The sequence below is a fragment of the Cervus canadensis genome, chromosome 3 (assembly GCF_019320065.1).
Source record: "Cervus canadensis isolate Bull #8, Minnesota chromosome 3, ASM1932006v1, whole genome shotgun sequence".
In the NCBI taxonomy this organism is placed as follows: Eukaryota; Metazoa; Chordata; class Mammalia; order Artiodactyla; family Cervidae; genus Cervus; species Cervus canadensis.
Genome location: NC_057388.1, coordinates 16,262,282 through 16,284,335, shown reverse-complemented (window position 1 = coordinate 16,284,335; position 22,054 = coordinate 16,262,282).

Below are 22,054 nucleotides of genomic sequence, written 5' to 3'. Positions count from 1 at the left end.
GGTTCCACAAAATACTAATTGAGTATCTGACAGAAAGATTTTACTAATTCATTTGTATTTTCTTTTGATTTATATATATAATGATGCTCTCCTTGAATAATGAGATTTTTAGTATTCCTTATTCTCTTCACATGGTTTTCTTGGCTTACATGCCGACTAGAATTTTTAGTACTAATGCTAAATAGGAATGGTGATAGCAACCATTATTTGCTTATTTCTGCTCTCAAAGAAAAAGTTTTCTGTTTCACATTAATTATGATATTTGCTATCTAGTCCTGCCTCCCCTTTAATATGGTGTTAACAAATATCTTTCTTACTATTTTTCTAAGAGTTTGCATTTGTTTAAATCATTAATACCTGTTGCATATTATCAAGGATGTTTTCTGCATTTATTAAGATGCTCATGTGATTTTTGTTCTTTATTTTGTGATTGTCATAAAATATACGAAATGGAGTTTATGTTCAGTAGGTAGTCATGATGCATCATATTCATTATGTTTTTGACATGTTATGTGATTCATTTTGCCTCATTTCTTGAAAGAAGGGAAGAGGGTTTCTCTTTATGTTCTTAGTGAGGATAAACCTTTAATATTGTTCTTTTCAGAGTTTGGGATCAAGGCAATGAAAGATGAGAAGCCTGATTTTTTTTACATTCTTATCTGAAATTGTTTACATAAGATTGGGATTATTTGTTCTCCCAAATTGAGAAATCATTGAAAAAAGTAATGTTGATTTGAGTGTTTGTATTTTTTTTTTTAGCTACTGAATGAATGATTTATTTAAAATATACAAGTTTCTTCAGGTTCAACTATTTTTTCTTGAGTTTGTAAATTGTATTTTCTAAGAATTTTTCATATCACATACATTTTTCATTTATGGCTATGTCATTAATGAGCATCATTTCTTTTAATAAAGTTATTTTTTTTCACTTTAGAATTTTATTCTTCTGTTTTATGGTATTGGTTTTGTAACAGACAGACTGTAAGGTACACTTAAAATTATTATTCATGAATTAATTTGATAAAACAGGCATTTGAGATTTATTATTCTTGTACTCTTCACTGACTACAGAAAAACTGAAGGCTTTAAGTAAGTAGGAAGTATTTATATTATGTCAAGAAGGCCCAAGTTGTCTGAGCATTTTAGAACTGGAAAATAATTGTTAAATTTAAGAGGGTATTGGGACATTAAAACGTCTGACAATAAACACCGAAAAGCAGCTAAGGTGTAGAATTTGTTGCTAATAAGAGATGCACGCTTAGTAGAACGTGTTTATATGAGACAAGCAAGTGAAATATGAGGGACGATCAAGATACATGTTGAAAAGGAATTTGAAATGTATTGGCTACAAAGTGCTCTCTCTCTTTGTCTCCTCAGCATAATGGTGAAATTCCACAGCGACAAAGGAATTTAAAGAGGTGAAGTAACCCCTGTGGAAAAATAAGGCAGTTGTGATCTGTTGTATGTGAGGGCTGATGGCTGCCCTTGAGAGGAGAGTGGAAAGTTAAGGGAAATACTTGAGGAAAGCTGGAGAAAGCTTTAAGAGATGGGCCTCACTGCCCTAAATAGTCATTGCAAGACACCTTGGAATTACACAGCAAGAAAACAGAAGCACCAGTTATCACTGAAGTGCCCCTTGGAATAATCTGAGGAGAATCTTGGAGTCCAGCTCATATAACTAAATTAGTCTTCTAAGGAACTACTTTATACTTAGTTTCTGAGCTATGCACAAAGTGATATGCTATTTCAGTTTAGTTCAGTCGCTCAGTTGAGTCCGACTCTTTGCAACCCCATGGACAGCAGCACATCAGGCTTCCCTGTCCATCACCAACTCCCGGTGCTTACTCAAACTCATGTCCACTGAGTCAGTGATGCCATAAAACCATCTTATCTGCTCTCATTGCCTTCTCCTCCTGCCTTCAATCTTTTCCAGCATCAGGGAGTTTTTCAAATGAGTCAGTTCTTTGCTTCAGGTGGTCAAAGTATTGGAGTTTCAGCTTCAACATCAGTCCTTCTAATGAATATTCAGGACTGATTTCCTTTAGGACAGACTGGTTGGATCAGCTTGCAGTCCAAGGGACTCCCAGGAGTTTTCTCCAACACCACAATTCAAAAGCATCAGTTCTTTGGTGTTCAGCTTTCTTTATAGTCCAATTCTCACATCCATACATGACTACTGAAAAAAAACCCATAGATTTGACTAGATGGACTTTGTTGACAAAGTAATGTCTCTGCTTCTTAATATGCTGTTCAGGTTGGTCACAGCTTTTCTTCCAAGGAGCAAGCATCTTTCTATTTCATGCCTGTAGTCACCATTTTCAGTGACTTTGGAAGACAAAATCTCTTACTGTTGTCATTGTTTCCCCATCTATTTGCCATGAAATGATAGGATCAGATGCCATGATCTTAGTTTTCTGAATGGTGAGTTTTAAGTCAACTTTTTCACTATCCTCTTTCACTATCCTCGAGAGGCTTTTTAGTTCTTCTTTGCTTTCTGCCATAGGATGGTGTCTTCTGTCTATCTGAGGTTATTGATATTTCACCTGGCAATCTTGATTCTAGCTTGTGCTTCATCCAGCCCAGCATTTCTCATGATATACTCTGCATATAAGTTAAATAAGCAGAGTGACAATATACAGCTTTGATATACTCCTTTCCTGATTTGGAACCAGTTTGTTGGTACATGTCTAGTTCTGTTTCTTCTTGACCTGTATACAGATTTCTCCAGAGGCAGATAAAGTGGCCTAGTATTCCCATCTCTTGAAGAATTTTCCACAGTTTTTTGTGATCCACACAGTCAAAGACTTTGGTGTAGTCGATAAAACAGAGGTAGATGTTTTTCTGGAACTCTCTTGCTTTTTCACCAGATGTTGGCAATTTGATCTCTGGTTACTCTGAATTTTCTAAATCCAGCTTGAACATCTGGAAGTTCTCAGTTCATATACTGTTGAAGCCTGGCTTGAAGAATTTTGGGCATTACTTTGCTAGCGTGTGAGATGAGTACAATTGTGTGATAGTTTGAGCCTTCTTTGGCTTCCCTCATAGCTCAGCTGGTAAAGAATCTGCCTGCAATGTGGGAGACCTCATTTCAATCCCTGGATTGGGAAGATCACCTGGAGAAGGGAAAGGCTACCCACTCCAGTATTCTGACCTGAAGAATTCCATTGACTGTGTAGTGCATGGGGTTGCAAAGAGTCGGACAGGACTAAGTGACTTTCACTTCACTTGAACATTCTTTGGCATTGCCTTTCTTTGGGATTGGAATGAAAACTGACCTTATACAGTCCTGTGGCCACTGCTAAGTTTTCCAAATTTGCTGGAGTATTGAGTGCACCACTTTCATAGCATCATCTTGGATTTGAAATCTAAGGATTTCATCTAAGGATTTGAAATAGCTCAACTGGAATTCCATCACCTCCACTAGCTTTGATCTTAGTGATGCTTTCTAAGGCCCACTTGACTTCACATCCCAGGATGTCTGGCTCTAGGTGAGTGATCACACCATCATGGTTATCTGGGTCATGAAGATCTTTTTTGTATAGTTCTGTGTATTCTTGCCACCTCTTCTTAATAGCTTCTGCTTCTGTTAGGTCCATACCTTTCTGTCCTTTATTGTGCCCATCTTTACAAGAAAGGTTCCCTTGGTATCTCTAATTTTCTTGAAGAGATCTCAGTCTTGCCCATTCTATTGTTTTCCTGTATATTTCTTTGCACTGATCACTGAGGAAGGCTTTCTTGTCTCTCCTTGCTATTCTTTGGAACTCTGCATGCAGATGATATATCTTTCCTTTTCTCCTTTGCCTTTAGCTTCTCTTTTTTTTTCCAGCTATTTGTAAGGCCTACTCAGAAAACCAATTTTGCCTTTTGCATTTCTTTTCCTTGGTGATGGTCTTGATCACTGCCTCCTGTACCGTCTCATGAAACTCTGCCCATAGTTCTTCAGGCACTCTGTCTATCAGATCTAATCCCATGAATCTATTTGTCACTTCCAATGCATAATCTTAAGGGATTTGATTTAGGTCATACCTGAATGGTCTAGTGGTTTGGTTTTTTAAAAACAGGTTACATTTGACAAGTTTAGCTGTGTATGACTTAGAACGGACTTTATCAGGTAGCAAGGAATTGGGGGATTCCATATCTTTATTGAAATAATGAAATGTAGTCCTCAATCTGTCCTGTGTTAGCAAATTGCAAGAGATCTTCTAAATAAATAATTTTTGTTGCTAATGATCCTGTCCACTTATTTTTTATTTAATTAACGCATATTGCTTTCTGCTACTAATAATCTATCTTAATCATGTATGTTCTATTAATTCTAGGCAAAGAGGTGCACTGATAATACCATGGCTGAGTCTATAATAAGAAAGATATTAAAGCATATTAGTTAGCCACAGACATACCTTCCTCTATATATTAATAGTTAGTTTAGGGGAGTGCACAGTCTATTACCTTATTCTAATACTCCAAATAGCCAAGCAGGAATCTGAAAGGCCTGCCAGTGATATAGATTACACTAAAATTCAATTGAACAGCAATTTATTAAGTGTACCAGGAATTGAACTAGGCATTGAGGTGCAAAACAATCTGCACAATCTTGATGTGCTAAACATAATTGATCAGATTTTCATTTCCATGTCCCGAATAGAGAAATGGAGGAGACAGAATCAACAGCCCATGTGAAGAAACAAGGAGAAAAAAAAAAACACGTGCAATTATATTTATCAGACTATATGAAATCATTGCATAATTTGTACCACATTCTGTTTGATTCTAAAATGAGATTGGAGTGGAGAAAAGGGAAAATGTTTTAAATGGCTGAGTTATTGTAGTTAAACAGGTATAATTGTCCTTATTCATCTCTAACTGCCTGAATATGCACTTTTAAATCTCTCTATATTGTTTATAAGTATGTGTATTTTCTTCCCCTCTTTACATTTGGATGTTCCTTATTGTGGTTGACATGATATTTATATTTCTTTTTGCATATTCAGACTTAAAACAAAAAACTATGTGTATGTTCCTGCATGCTTATGATTCCAGTCACCATAAACATGACATTATATACTTATTGAACATAAAGTTTAAACCAGATCTTACTCTTAGGATGGCTGTATTGAAATAATCATGTATTTAAGAAAACAATTAAAAACAAATATCACAAAATCTATTTAAAGTAGGCATCTAATTTTAGACTAAACAATCTGATACTGCAAACAATTGGCTTATAGGTTAATATCTTATGATACCACATTGTAACTCAGTACCAATAAACTCAGCCTTGGAACAAAGAGGAAATTCAAATTCATTTAATTTTCTCAGTCCAAATATAGATCTTTTTGGGCAGACTGCCAGCAGTTTCCTTGGGTCAAAGAAAATAAATATTGCATCACTACTATCACAAAGACACAAAAACACAGCCAGTATTTTGAATACTGCATCTACTGGCTTTTATTCAAATATTCAAATAAGCAGTATCTTTTTCCTGTGGAGAATGAGTCCCCCCTCTAATTAGAGTACAAAAAATGTGATAGATATAATGCAAAATGTGACCATCTGCATTTCTCTGTCTTGTCTTTTCCAGTTAGAACACGCAGGTGTCTTTTAAACAATGATGAATTAGAAGGAAGCTCTTCTTACTCATTTATCTGTTAACTACCTTTATGATAATAATGCATTTGCATTTTTAATTTCTTCAGTTGTAAATGAGCACCTCTGAACCACTTCCTAATTATTTTACAATTTTCTTGTATTGTTCATTATTCTTGCTTTCTATTTACTAAATAAAAATGACTTTTTCTCTGAAGGGCATTTGCAATTCGTATTATACCAAACATAGATCACTTGGTTCCATGTAAGAAATAAGGAATAAGAGAAAACATAGAGACATAGCAGTGAACAAAAACAATTAAATGAACATACCTGTTCACTGCTGCATATAGAACAAAGTGTAGGGCAGAGTTTATAATCTGGTGTATTAGAAATCACACATTCATTTAATTGATGATGTAAAGATTCCTACTCAACTCATCTTACTTCAGAGAGTGGCACTACAGAAACATGAAGAAACTGTTGACTAGTAGTCAATGAAGACAGGAACCCACGTGAAAGATTTTTCTGCAAACTATGTATGTAACTTTTTAAAAGAAAGCACAGTGATGTTGTAAATGATATTGTAAAAGAGCTAACCAGCTACCTAATTGAATACTAACAACCAGCACTACTTGGTTTAATAGTACACAACTGCCTATGAGGGTTTTAATTTCTTCTGTTTAGAAAAACCTTCCCAGTTGGCATTAGTGGTCAAGAACCCACCTGCCAATGCAGGAGACCCAAGAGATGCAGGTTCAATCCCTGGGTCGGAAAAATCCCCTGGAGTAGGCAGTGGCAACCCACTCCAATATTCTTGCCCAGGAGATTCTGGGCACAGAGGAGTCTGATGGGCTACAGTCCATTGGGTCACAATGAGTTGGACATGACTGAGTGAATGAGCACACACATAAAAAGAATATAAGCAAAATTATATCTGATAGTATCACCTTAACAAAACTGTGTGGTGATACAATTGAAATCAGAGACTAGAGAAGTGATAGTTAGAATAAGATGGAAGGAAAGGTGGATGACATTGTCCCTCATGAAAGCTTTGACTTGCTTTTCATACACATTGATTTACACAACAGCTGAGAGGAATCTAGCTGTCTCCTTCTTAGGGGAATAATATGATCAGATAAATTTATATTATAAAATAATCCTGTTCTCTTTTTCTCTTAACTTCCTATGGTATGCCCATAAAAGAGTAAATCCATCCTCTATAACAGATATGATGTTTGGGCTATGTGAAAGATGGTAGCAGTTCCATTAAGCTCCTTAAAGAATGCATTTGTAGGAAATTAGCAACCAAAGAAAGATCAAAGAGTTGACTGAACTGTTCTAAGGACACACACACACCCACACACACACACATATATATATATATACACACATATTTATTTATATTGCCTCTAATGGAAGTATGAGTTACTATGTGTATGTAATAATTGTATGTACTTAATATATATATATATTCTCTATGAAAACATTTTTTAGTAAGCTTATCACTTATCTCTCAAGAGCCCATTCTTGTCAGCATCCATTTATTACAGAGGGATGGATCCAGTTTTTGTGAAGCTTGAAGTTTAAACAATTTGAGGATTTGTCCTTCAGGAAAAAAAAATCAACACTATGAATATAAAGTTAGGCATAAAGTTGAATATTTAATTAGAATACAAAAAGAAATTACAAAAAGATTTTACATTTAAAAATACTGACAAATAACAGCAAAATCATGAAAATCAGAAAATTATGATAAAAATTTAAAAAAAATTTCCATTAAGGAAAAAAAAATGAAATTTAGTTTTTTTCTTAGGTTGGTCAAAAAGTGTTGATCACTGATATTCTGATGGATTTTGATGATAACTGAAGCCTCCACTTATAGGCTTATACATTGAATGATTATAAGTTTTTTTCAGACATCTCTTGTCTCACATATTTCAAACTTCAGTTATTATCACCCTCATATTCCAGGTACCAGACCCATAGAACATGTTCTTTGTCCAGTGATTCTTTATGAGTGACAAGATCTGAAACTAAAGCTTCATACTAAATGAAAAAATTGTCTCTGGATATGGGGTACATTGTAATTTAAATATCAAGCCATACCTCAAATAGCAAATGCTTTTAGCAATAAATTAGTATATACGTTGTACATTCAGCTACTCACCATCCAGGAAAGAATTAAATGTCTGTGTGGTACATGAACATGGTTTAAGATCCCTTCCTCCCTAGAAGTAAGCTATAACTAGAAAACAGTTGAGACTATATGCAGACTCATCATGGGAACATGCTTAATGTAATTTAAACCTAATTATATTCATAAACCAATTCAATGATAAACTTCTATTTTCTTGTATTGCCTTTTATTATTCTACCTTTATAATCATAACTGACTAAGAGAAAAATATATGTGACATCTTTTTTTCCTGAATATGATAACTTGATTTCTGAACATACTTTAAAATGTCTTATCTACTGAATTTAAGTTATAATTGTATATGCTGTATCAATTAGATTTATATTTTTTGTGATCTCTCACACTCAAATTTCATGAGTAAACATTTCAGAGGTTCTTATGTTATTTAAAAAAATATTAATTTTTATTATTTAATTTTTTGGCTTAAACTATGCTTTTTTTCCTAACAATTACTAACATTTCATACTTAGCTAAATAGTTTAGATTGGCAACATGTAATTATGAAGCCTTCAGTACAAAATAGGGCTTCCATGGTGGCTTAAACAGTAAAGAATCTGCCTGCAATGCTGGAACCCAGGTTCAATGCCTGGATCAAGAAGACCCCCTGGAGAAGGGAATGGCAACCCACTCCAGTATTTTTGCCTGGAGAATTCCATGAACTGAGGAGCCTGGCAGACAGTCTCCTACAGTCTGTGGCGTCACAAAGAATCAGACACTATTGAGCAAATCTCTGTCTTCTGTCACTACAAAATATGTTTTCTGCTAAGAATCCTTCACTTGATCTTAGTCAAAAGGCCGAGAAGTGATCTGCTAAGAATGCAATGATAAAAATAAATTTCTCATGCTTTTGATGTTTTTATATTAAGATCTATAGTTACATTAAAATAGTTGGTCTTTGAGTTTTTCTTTTCAGTGATTCCTTATACTTTTCAGTGATATTTTTCTCTCATTCAGAAGTGTCCATAGTACTTGAGAAATTAGTATTGTTTTAGTGGGAATGTAAAACTTTAAATGTAAATATTTAGATAAGTTGGATTATGTTTAATTTGACTTCCAAAATAGGTTCTTGGAGCCCAGTCAGATATTATAGTTTGGTTACTGGTAGTCTTTAATTTGTTTTGTTAAGAAAGGAAACAAAAAAATATGCCAAACAAATTAAAGAGCAAAGTTGGGGCTTGCAAATAGTGACTCTTGTCTCAGTTGAACAAGATTAAGTAAGAGAATATGATGGAAGCTACTATAAAGGAGGTTGTAAAGCCATGGAAGAGAGGCAAGGCAAGGAAGTGGAATAATGTCATAAGCTGTATGGAAACTTCATTTTCCCACAGTAGTGCCCATACAAGAGAGCTGCAAAGGTGAGTTGTGATGAGGACCATATCAACTTTCTTTTTCTGATAACACCTTGGTAAAATACTTAAGTTAAGAATATCATCATGCTAATAGCAACCATAAAGAAACTGCAAGAAAATGTAAATAGACATTTCTCCAAAGAACACATAGAGATGACCACATGGAACACAAAAAGATGCTCAACATGACTAATTATTAGAGAAATGCAAGTCAAAACTACAGTGAGATATCACCTCAGACCAATCAAAATGACTGTCATCAAAAAAACCACAAACAATAAATGCTGGAGATGGTATGGAGAGAAGGGAACCCTCCTCACTGTTGGTAGATAGTAAACTGGTAGCACTATGATGGAGAAAAGTATGTAGGCTCCTTAACAAGTTAAAAACAGAGCTACCTCATGATCCCACTCCTGGGCATGTATCCAGGGAAAACATGGTCTGAATGGATACATACACCCCAGTGTTCACTGAAGCACTATTTACAAGAACCAAGACATGGAAGCAACCTAAACATCTACCAATAGAGGACTGGATGAAGAAGATGTGATACATATATACAATAGAATATTACTCAGCCATTAAAAAATGACATAATGCCACTTGCAGTAACATGGATAGATCTAGAGACTGTCATAGTAAGTGAAGTAAGTCAGAAGAGAAAGAAAAATATTGTGAGATCTAAAAAGAAATAATATAAATGAACTTATATACAAAACAGACCCTCAGACTTAGAAAATAAATTCATTCAGACAGGAAGGGTGGGGGAGGAAGGGATAGTCAGGGATTTGGTGATTGACATGCACAAACTGCTATATTTAAAACGGATAAACAGCAAGGACCTACCATATAGCACAGAGAACTTTGCTTAATATTATGTAATAACCTCGGTGGGAAAATAATTTGAAAAAGGATAGGTATGTGTGTGTGTGTGTATGTGTGTGTATGTGTGTGTGTGTGTGTGTGTGTGTGTGTGTGTGTGTATGTACATATACATATACTGGGCTCTGCTGTGCTTAGTCACTCTCGTGCCTGACTCTTTGCCACCCCATGAGCTGTAGCCTACCCAAGCTCCTCTGTCCATGAGAATTCTCCAAGCAAGAATACTGGAGTGGGTTGCCATGCCTTCTCCAGGGCATCTTCCCAACCCAGTGACTGAACCCAGGTCTCCCACATTACAGGCAGATTCTTTACCTTCTGAGCTACCAGCAAAGCCCATATATGTATGTATATATATATATATAATATATATATACACATATATATATAAACTGTAGCAATTTGCTGTACCTGAAACTATCATAACATTGTTAATCAACTACATGAAATACAAAATAAAAAGTTTAAAAAAAAGAAAAGAAAATGCGGCACCTATCTATATACACAGACTTTGCTGAGCCCAGTGAAAATATCTATTTTCAACAGCACTCTCTACAATAGCTCTGGGCACTTTCCAGCTCCTAAACAGAGATTGAAATCCTTGAAGAGAAGGAAGAAGTGAAGGATAAAGCCCCCAGTGCCTATGCTTGGAAGTGACTTGCAAATGGCAAAAGTCCTGTTGGTGCATATCTAGTATGAAAACTTGCATGTGGTTATAACTGAATAAGGTTATTCAGTTAAATTCAAGCTCAGGACTTGGAATATGTTAAATTATTGCTGTCATCTGCCTCACCATATCACTACTATGCAAGTTTTTCAGTCAACAGAAATTATTGAACAGCTTTGGGTACAAGTGAGAGTGATGAAACATTCAAAAGTATATTTCAATCCCACTTAAATCAAAGGCCAGGGTTTAGTAATCTCAGTTATTAAAATTTCACCAAGAGGAACAAAAATAAAAAAAATTCATCTGAACCACTTACATGGAAGCATGGAGTTCTAGACTCTCTAATTTAGCATGTGTCTTAGATGCCATGTTAGAAAATACATACTGAACATACAAATCTTTAAATAAACCCAGACAATTCATGCCTACTTCTTAGAGAAGTGAGTCAATTATTGCTGAGCTAGAATTATTTTTTTTCTTTTTAAATGAATAATATACACTTACCTCTAACTTTAATATTCTGACATTCTGTTTTCTAAAACTTCACACCATGAGTAGCATTTGTCTTCTAGATCTGTGTTCTTTCCTTTGTCTGTGCTGACATTCTGAACAGATGAAATGCATATCTGAAATAGTCCAATAGGCATAGCTAGATTTTTTCATGTGTTTTGGCATAAAAGATATTGGCCACAAAACATCTACTATTACCTTAAACTAAATCTCTTTCTTTTCCAACATGTCTTTATCTTCTACTGCTGTGGAGAATTGCTACTCTCTGTGAGACATCATCTTGAATACGTGAAGACGTATTTTATGCTACCAGACCTAAAACTTTTTTCTTTTATGTGAAATATAATATTGTTGTTGCTTAGTTGCTAGGTCATGTCTGACTCCTTTGCAACCCCATGGACTGTAGATCTTGGGACTCCTCTCTCTGTGGGATGTTTCAGGCAAGACTACCAGAGCGGGTTGCCATTTCATTCTCCAGGCGATCTTTCCAGGCCAAGAATTGAATCCTTATCTCTTGCATTTCCTGTATTGGCAAGCAGATTCTTTACCCCTGAGTCATCTGCGAAGCCCATAACAACATGGAGGGCATGTAGTGAAAATAATTAATGTGCTGTTGGTCCTGTACTTGAATTTAAGTGAATGACCTTATTCAATTTTAACCATGTACACATCTCCACACTAGATTACATGCCACATGAGTATCACCATTTGTATGTGACTATTTATAATTACTCTCTTTTCCAGAATGTACAACTCAGATTCCTTCAATAACACTTCATATCTCAGGTTACTGACTCATCTTCATAGTGATTACTTTTCTCATGGCAAATAATAATTTTGAGATCTAATTGACTCTAAGCACTGATAAAGATCAAAGACGGCTAGTTTCACTTCTTGGTCTCCAGGAACTTACAACCGAATGAAGGGTAGATAGAGATGTAGGATCCAGAGAACTTCTGTGATTAAATACGTTTGAAAACGGAGTTAATGGAAATGAGGAAGCAGATTTACCATATGTGTATCCAGAAGAATATCCAGACGAGGAATAACAGGCGTGAAGGCTCTAAGGCAGGAACCCTAAAGGAAGGAGTTTTTGGGAATCTGGGATAGAGCGAGCAAGCTTTGTGGGGAGATGGAAAGAGTTAAGATTAGACTCCATCAAGTTAAAGAATTAAAGCAATTTACCAAAGTCCCACTACATCTTTTAGCCATGATTTTTCAACTATACTCCATGGCTTTTCAGTCTGTGTGTGTGACAGGGATTGGGGGACTGGAGTGGTGTGGGGATTCAATAATTGCATGTGAACAATAGTGTAAGCGAGTGTTATTTGATTGGAAGTTTAGCAATCAAAAGTTATATGGTTGTAAAGTTTACAGATTTACAGTTATTTTAAAAACAAAAATAATATGGTACAAATATAATATTGTATTTACTGGTACTTTTCAAATTTGATGTGCACACAAATCACCTGGAGATCTTAAAATACAAATTAGGATTCAATACTCTTGAGATTTGTATTTCTAATAAAGTCCCATATTATGCTGAGGCTGCAGGTCCAAAGTCATATTTTGAGTTGAAAGGGTTTATAACAAAAAATATTTATAGTATGGCTGTTCCAGTAGTCAAGTACAGATGTGAGAACTCGACAATAAAAAAGGTTGAAAGAATTGATACCTTCGAACTGTGGTGCTGGAGAAGACTCTTGATAGTCCCTTGGATGGCAAGGAGATCAAACCAGTCAGTCCTAAGGACATCAACCCTGAATATTCATTGGAAGAACTGATGCTGAAGCTCCAATACTTTGGCCATTTGATGTGAAGTGGAAAAAACCCTGACGCTGAGAAAGATCAAAGGCAGGAAGAAGAGGGGATGACAGAGGATGAGATGGCTGGATGGCATCACCAATTCAATGGACATGAGTTTGAGCAAACTCTGGTAAATAGTGAAGGATAGGGAAGTCTGGCCAGCTACATTCCATGGTGTTGCAACTGAGTGACTGAACAACAACAATAGTATTTCTTATGACAAAATTAAAATACTTGTGGGAGAACACTATAGAGTAATTTCACAAACCCCAAGCTATGTACATGTTTCTCTATTTTTTTCCTTTAGATATTTAACACCTGTGATTTGACTTCACCCACTAGATAGTAAGAGCATACACTTTCCGTTACAGTACACAGATCATCAAATCAACTCTATAATGCAGGACTGCAGAAGAAATAGTAGCCAACTCATCTGTCCTTATGAACTATTTTTAAAAAGCAAAATTTGCTGTCTTAATTTAAAAATGTGTGTGTATGTGCTCAGTTGCTAGTCTTGTTGGACTCTTGAAACCCCAGAGTTTGTAGCCTGCCAGGATCCTCTGTCCATGGGATTCTCCAGGCAAGAATACTGCAGTGGGTTACCATTTTCTCCTCCAGGGGATCTTCCAGACCCAGGAATCGAACCTGGGTCTTCTGCATTGCAGGAAGATTCTTTACCAACTGAGCTATGAGGGAAGCCCTAATTTAAAAATAAGAGTTGAAAAACCAGTTCTTCAAAAGAGACATTTCAGAAATTATATTAGTATCTATAATTAAATGAAAAGAACAAGGTACCTATTGACAGCCTTCTATAGAAGTAATTATTATCAACTCTACTAAAAAATCTGAGTTGGTAGAGTGACTCTATTGTCATGATATGAAATCAACACTATATCTTCTGGCATGAATCTCTGCTTAGAATAGCTCATATATCCCAACTACCTAAGGGTCATTCATCCTTAATTAATTTATATGCCTCATCAGTGAGAAGCATCCATTTGATTTATTAATAGGTCTCTAGAGAGCAAATTAGCTTCTTTGGCAACTCCTGATGTGCTTTGAATCACAGTACAAACAGAAATTTCTCTTGCTAGCTCTCTATCTGGCTTTGATAAACAAAATCCTTTAAAACCAAAAAAAATTTACACAATAGCATAGGTATGGTGACAACTGCAAAACCAAAGAGATGTTGGTCCTAATCCAATTCAACATCTGCACTGTTTCCATTAAGGAAATGGCAGCCCAAAGAACGTAAGTGACCTACATGAGTTTCCACTGCTGATTGTGACATCCCAGATTTCTGGATTCACTGTTCTATGAGAATCACACCCACCACTCTTTCCACTTTTCATTCTGGGTCTCCTGCACTGCAGGCAGATTCTTTACATTCTGAGCTGCTAGGGAAGTCCATATTTCTGGTTACACGACAGCAACTGCAATACATAAAGTATATTGGGGAAATGGCTCAGTCTTGACTTCTGAGTCTCCAGGACAAAGTTAACCAGGAGTCTATGACAAAAGAGCAGAAGGGTCAGACACTGAAGGTATTCTGTGGGGTGAAGCAAATGAGGAAACTGTAATCCTGGCAGAGTGAAGCAGAGATGTGGGTGAGGTTTCCATGGCAAAGCAACCATTGGAAAAAAAATGGACCCCAGCTCAGCCAGCAGTAGATGAGGCTGGAAAGGCAGCCTTCCATCACATACAGATATCCATCTTTATCTGACAGTGTCATCCACTCTAGCCTAACGCAAGTTCACAGGTTAATTTCTTCATGCCCAGATTACATACTCCTCACTGTATCTGCCCATTCAGCAATGGAAATACATTTTCTCTCAGCAAGTTACAAACTTATTTTTAGAAATTTTAAAGTTCATTTTCAGAATAATAAAACAGAGGCACATAGACACTAAGTTTCTTGCCGAAGATCCTGCAGTGGATTAGTGGTAGAATAGATGTTAGACTTGGGTCTCACTATGCATAGATTATGTAACTGGAAAGTATCTAAAAGTCCATATGTAAATTTTGGGGTTTCCTACCTTCAACTTATTAGATCAGTGTTCTAACTAGCACACATAGGATTTCAGATTTTTTTTCCTTTTATTTTTAAGGGAAAAATTCAGTTCTAATTATAATATATGGTCCTTTGTGGTTGTATCTAGAATAAAACATGCCTTGTACCATCCATCACTTAATAGTTATTACATACTTATTCTGTCAATATCCTCAGATTGTAAGTAGTATTGAGGAGACACATCTGTTTTATTTACATTGTAACTGGCGTCTAAACCTAACATGAGATGGTACATATTAAGAATTCAATACATTCTCAATAAATTTGAAAATAATATTACCTCACAACTGTTACAATGGCTATTATAAAAATAAAAACAATAAAAGATAATAAGGGTTGAAGATGTGAAGAAAATGGAACCCCTGTGGGAATGCAAATTGTTACAGACACCGTGGAAAAGAGTGTAGTTTCCTGAAAAAAATTAAAACTAGAACTACAGCAACCGTACTTCTCAGTTTAAGAAGGAAAGGAAATGAAATTAGTACAAGGTGATATCTGCATGTCTATGTTCATTGCATCTTTATTCATAGTAATCTTAGATATTTAAATAACCTAAGTGTCTGTCACAAGATGAATGGATGCAGAATAAGAATATATATATATATATATATATATATAGTATACACACACACATATACTTTAGCCATGGGAAAGGACATTCTGCCATTTGCAACAACATGGAGGGATCTTGAGGTCATTATACTGGGCAAAATATATGTCAAACAGAGAAAGACAAATACTTATAATATCACATGTATGTAGACTCCAAAAAAGCCAAACTCTTAAACAGTAAATAGTGGTTACCAGGAAATAAAGCTAGGGGTATAAGACAAATGTTGCATAATAGTACAAATGTGTAACTAGTAGTAATTAAGCCCTCAAAATCTAATATACACTATAGTGAAAATAAAGAACAACATTGTATTAAAATCATCAAATGTGTTAAGAGACTAGATCTTAATTATTCCAAACACTAAAATGACAATTATGTGACAAGATAGAGGTGCTAACTCTTGCTACAAAGGCAACATATTGCAATATATAAATGTATCAACATGCTGTATACCTTAAATTTACACAATGTTATTTCTCAAATATAATTTCAATAAAGTAAAATAAAATGGCTCACCCCAAGGAGAAAAAGCAGTGTATCTAGATGGTGTGTGAGACTTTTAAGTAACTCTTCTAAATTTTATCACAGTGGAAATGAAACTGACTTTAAAACCAAAATCTAAATGCTGGTGCTATGGCTTACTGAATAACCCAGATGATTCATTCAACAAAGCTTTATTTTCTTTCTACCAGTAATACTTCATTTATGTAGTGTTCACATAAATCCCCGGGAGATAATATTTCACTGACTTCTAGTTGAAATGTCCTCCTTCTCCTTTACTAGTATTGGTGAAAATACTAGAAATATAGTCAAATAGCTTCATACACAGAATTTCTGTAAGAGGTTTAATTTTTAAGTATTATACATTAATAATTCTGTAAAGATTTAAACTGAATGTTAAGAACTCTTCGGTTTAGTCTGGAAATCCATCACTTTGCCTGTAAGTGTTAAACATTTTCTACTCCGAAGCCTGGCAGTTGAGTCTTATAAGAGCAATCGTTTTTCTCCTGTCTCCTGAGTCTCTCAGTTGTCCTTAGACTCCAGTCCCAACTCAGTCCCAACTTTATTGTCCTAAACTAAATAATATGTATGACCCATCTAGTACCAACCCCAAGATGCAACCTGCATGGAGTCTGTGAGTTAGCAAGAGTGCCTGCTCATGCAGTGCTGCTAAACTCCCATGCTAACATAACACCTGCTTTATACTTTCCCAATTGCTTAATACATATTCTATGTTGCCACTGGGCTTCTGAGAACACAGAAGCCAATGCTTTTCTGCTACTTGCGCTTCCGAAATGATGCAAGAATTTTCACCATATCATTTCCAGATAGAGAATTTGATTCTTTGATTTTACAGGTGTCTTCCATTTCTCGCTTTCTGTGGTTTTCCTCTTTCACCAGAAAATTCTGCCATTTTCTCATCTTCCTTTCTCTTTGGTTTTCCCACCATCATGCTTCTCATTCTCTTTCCTTCTCACAGGCTCTAAACTTTTCCCTATTAATTATTACCCTGGTTTCAACCATTATTGACAGTGCTACCTTAAAATGTTTTAAGAAGTCCCACCTTCAAAAAATGAGAACTTATGCTCATATTTTAAAAGTAAGCGAGCTAAAGTAAGGCAGAGAACATTTGCAAGAAAAAAATACTTCTATATTTCTGAAATTATTTTTGTTAGAACAGAGGTACAGTGTGTGCTGTAAACACTTTCCCATAATACAATATGCACTGAATAGCCACTTTTATTGCTCACAAATGGAAGAAAGAAATAATAGCGCAGGAATGAAAATTACTGACCGATTGTGTTGATTATATATATTTGCCATAGGGCATTCTACATACTGCCTGATGGGGAATCCACCCAACCATTTCATTTGATGAAGAGAAAAAAAAAATAATAATAAAGCCACCATTTCCAGGATTCTCTAAACTTTTAAAATAGAAATAAATAGATTTCATAAATGTTTTTCTTAACCCTGATAAAATAAAATGTTCATAGCAGGGTGTCTGGTAACAAACTGTCTCCTGAAATTGCAGCAGGACATTCTACATGTCTATTGGCCATTTAATTTAATGGGATTTTTATTAGTGTACACACACTGGTTATTTAAACCACAGGGGTCTTCGCAGGTATAGGCACGAAGAGAAAAGAAAAAGAAACACCAAAAGCTGCAATTTCAGTATGTAAAATTAAATATTTACATTTTGTATTCATTTATTTAAATTACATTCCTACTAACTTGTTTTTCCAAAGCATTGGGAAGAATATCACTTTTAAACAGGTGTAAACAAATATACAATTCAAGGGATTTGTTTTCAAGCCATTCTTTTCTATCCACTTCCAAAGCTGGTATTTGCACCTACATTTTCTTTAAGCTTGATAACAGGCAACTCAAGGTAAACAGAAATGACCCATATTTCTAAGATAAGTGTATTTTTTGAAATGTTACCATATTTTATTTTTATGAATCATTTTATTCCACATATATATTATTATTTAATATTACACATATAGTTATATATTTAATATTCAGATGTCTCTATGATAGGAATTCTGGAATTCCTAAATCTATGCAATTAGATTCCATTCAGCTTCATTTGAATACATGTGCTCAATGAGATAATCTAAAAAGATTATATCAACATTAAACTTACATGATAGTAATCAAGTATTCTTTGAACTTTGTTATTTTTCTTTTACAAACACATCTTAAATTTCTGCATAAATGTTTTACTTTGAAATAAGTGTTAAGACCAAAAAATTAAATCAGAATATAACTGAAAGGTCATTTTTGTGAAGTTATAAATTTTAATTAAAAAAGAATGAATATGTTTAAGAAAAATCATTTATCTTCTTAGAACTAGAATATTAATATATCCCAACACTTAAAAATTAATTTTAAAATACATGAGGAAGATAAAGAAGAGGAAGGGGAGGAAAAGCATGCTGATGAGGGTAATGAAGAGAAGGAAATTTGATTGTGGAAAACAGATTCTACTTTAACTCTAAACAAGGCTATTTGTGCTCTTCTGTGTCCCCTCCAAGTTTGGATGGTTGTTAAATGTTGGATTTTCTGTTTTATTTGAGTCTTCAGTGTTTCTGCCTGCAATGTGGGAGACTTGGGTTCAATCCCTGGGTGGGAAGATCCCCTGGAGAAGGAAATGCAACCCACTCCAGTATTCTTACCTGGAAAATCACATGGACAGAGGAGCCTGACAGGCTACAGTCGATGGAGTCCCAAAGACCCAGACATGATTGAGTGACTTCATGTCTTTCTTTCAATGTTTCTGCATTATTTTTGAATCACTATTTGGTGAAACTAGGTTGATGTATATCATCCAGACCCAGGTAATTTTGAAAGTTGAAAGTAGTGCGGTTTACATCGGCATGGCAGATATTAACTAAGATTATCTTGGGAAAAGTAAGAGGTGTTTCAACCTCAGCCACTATCAGACTTGTGACTCAGTTCTACCAAAATAGTATGACATGCAAGTGCCTAAAATCAGAATAGGTAAAAAAGACATTTACCTGACAAACACATGTGATAATATACAGTTAATAAACTTCAAAAAATCTGTGAAAGATATGATATGAATTAGATTCAAATGATAGGGAGATTTTATACAAAGAAAAGAAAATTTTAAAAATGGTAAAAACAATAAAATAAATGAGATGGATTCAGACAGAGGACAATTTCACTGTCACTTATTTTTCAAGTTACAAAGGACTTCAAACCTGTTTCTTTTTAAATAAAATTAATATTTGCTCTTTTGGAGCTGTCGCAATAACTTTAAGACTGTTGTTATATGGGCCAGTATTAATAACCTCAATATTCATTATGAGAAAGAAGGAGAAACAGCAGTTTTGGATAAGGCTCTCTGAAGACTTGGAATAAGAGATGGTAAGTAACTGTCAGATGTTTGGTTCTTTTGTTCTGCATTAGTGGCAGGACAGCTTGAAAGCTGTGAGCTGTTGCAATTTGGAGGTTTCTCTCCTTGGTATGAGAGTGAATTGATATAGGCAGATGATTTTAATCCAAACTCTTCCAGAATTCTGCTTGTCATAAAGACAAACAGTTTGGCTTTATTTTCTTTGTGGTCTATGGAAACTGTACATTGCAAAAAGAGAAAGTTTTAACAAAATATCTGAATCACCCAATTAGATTTTTTAGCTTGCTTGTCAAGAAAATAGAGAATACATTCATAATTGTGAAAAAGTTTGCTAGGGAGAATTTTATTTACATGAAACAAAATCTGATTTGTTCTTCTTAATAAAATAAGCACAAAAGTTCTACATTTGACCTTTCTATACTAAACTATATGTGGCATTTAGCATAATGTATGATCTTAGTGTAGAGTTTTCTGATTCTGTGTTTAATCAAGGTAGTTTATTTTCATTGAGCAGAGTACTTAGAAAGTAAAGATACATGATTTTCATTGAAACTGAGACTTCACCAGTGACTTGTTGGTTATATGTATTGTAGTTAATTGTTTGGGACAGTGTACAAAATTGTTATTTAATATTTTTATTAGTTACATGGAAACGAAATATCTTATAAAGATTTACTCTTCTGTCTAAAATGTAGTAACAGAAGACTAAATTTAGCTTCATACTTGCAACAAAAGCAAACACACAAAAGATGGACAAAAAGATAGAAGGCCATGATTTCAAGGCATGAAACACTATGCAGTGAAGAATAATGATCACTGGTGGAGGGGAGTGAAATGTGGATCCTGCACGTGTCCCAGATAGAGAGTATCCAGGCCAAAGTCTAGGATCAAAGAACGTCACACAACGAAATACAGATAAAGTCCAGAAATCCAGTGGAATCTTTGAGTTAAAGAGATAGAACTGAGAGGCCAGAGACATTACGACTGCTAGCATTTATGGAACAGAACACGAAAGGAACCAAGTTGCAAAATAAACTCCTGCAATCTGAAGATGGTCTGTTTTGAGTATTTAGATAAGTACTGATTAATTTATGAATCTGAGGAAACCACTTAATCATGGGTAAACAACCATTCAAGTGGGTTAAAGGTAGCAATCCTAGCTGTTACAAAATGTAGTTTGTGTGTATCTCCACCAGTCAGACAAGAAAACCTTATGCTTCACAGACATTGAGTATTCACAGGATATTGAGAATAGTTGCAGTATTAGAAGAATATTTAGAAGTATTCAAATTACTGCCTCAGTAATGCCTCAAACACCGCTGTGTTACTATTTTCAGAAAAGGACAGTAACTTAGCTGCAAAGCAAATAAAACCCTAGAATATTTATAGAAATTCAAAACATCCAGCAACATGTAAGGAAGAACTAAAATATGATCCATAATGAAGATCAATCAAAGCCAAACCATAACTAACATAGATAATAGAGTTAGGAGACCAGAATTAAAACAGCTATTATAAGAGTATTGTGTATCTTCAAAAAGCAAAGTAGAGATTTGGACATCTTTAAAAGACCAAAATCAAGTCCTTAGAGATGAAAGATGTAGTAATTGAAAAGAAAATTGTTCTGGTGTGTTTGACTGAAGATTAAACAGGGAGAAAAAAAAGATTAGTTAACAGGAAAGTATACTATATAAACCATCCAAAACTGAAACAAAAGGGAATAATAAAATATAAAAGTAGCATCAATGAACACTAGAACAAATTCAACTGCATTATATGCATACAATTTGTCACCAAAAAGTATGAGAAAGAAGGTGACAGAAAATAATTTTCAAGAAGTAATGACTGAAATTTTTTTTCTATTTTATGAAAACTATGAAAATATAAACCTAAAGATTCAAGAAGCTCAATAAGTACAGGATTATAAAGAAAATATCTAAAGGTAACTTAATGCAATCATGTCTCTCAATAAGAAACAAAGGGAACCCTCTTACACTGTTGGTGGGAATGCAAGCTAGTACAGCCGCTATGGAAAACAGTGTGGAGATTTCTTAAAAAACTGGAAATAGAACTGCCATATGACCCAGCAATACCACTTCTGGGCATACACACCAAGGAAACCAGATCTGAAAGAGACACGTGCACCCCAATGTTCATCGCAGCACTGTTTATAATAGCCAGGACATGGAAGCAACCTAGATGCCCATCAGCAGATGAATGGATAAGGAAGCTGTGGTACATATACACCATGGAATATTACTCAGCCGTTAAAAAGAATTCATTTGAACCAGTCCTAATGAGATGGATGAAACTGGAGCCCCTTATACAGAGTGAAGTAAGCCAGAAAGATAAAGAACGTTACAGCATACTAACGCATATATATGGAATTTAGAAAGATGGTAACGATAACCCTATATGCAAAACAGAAAAAGAGACACAGAAATACAGAACAGACTATTGAACTCTGTGGGAGAATGTGAGGGT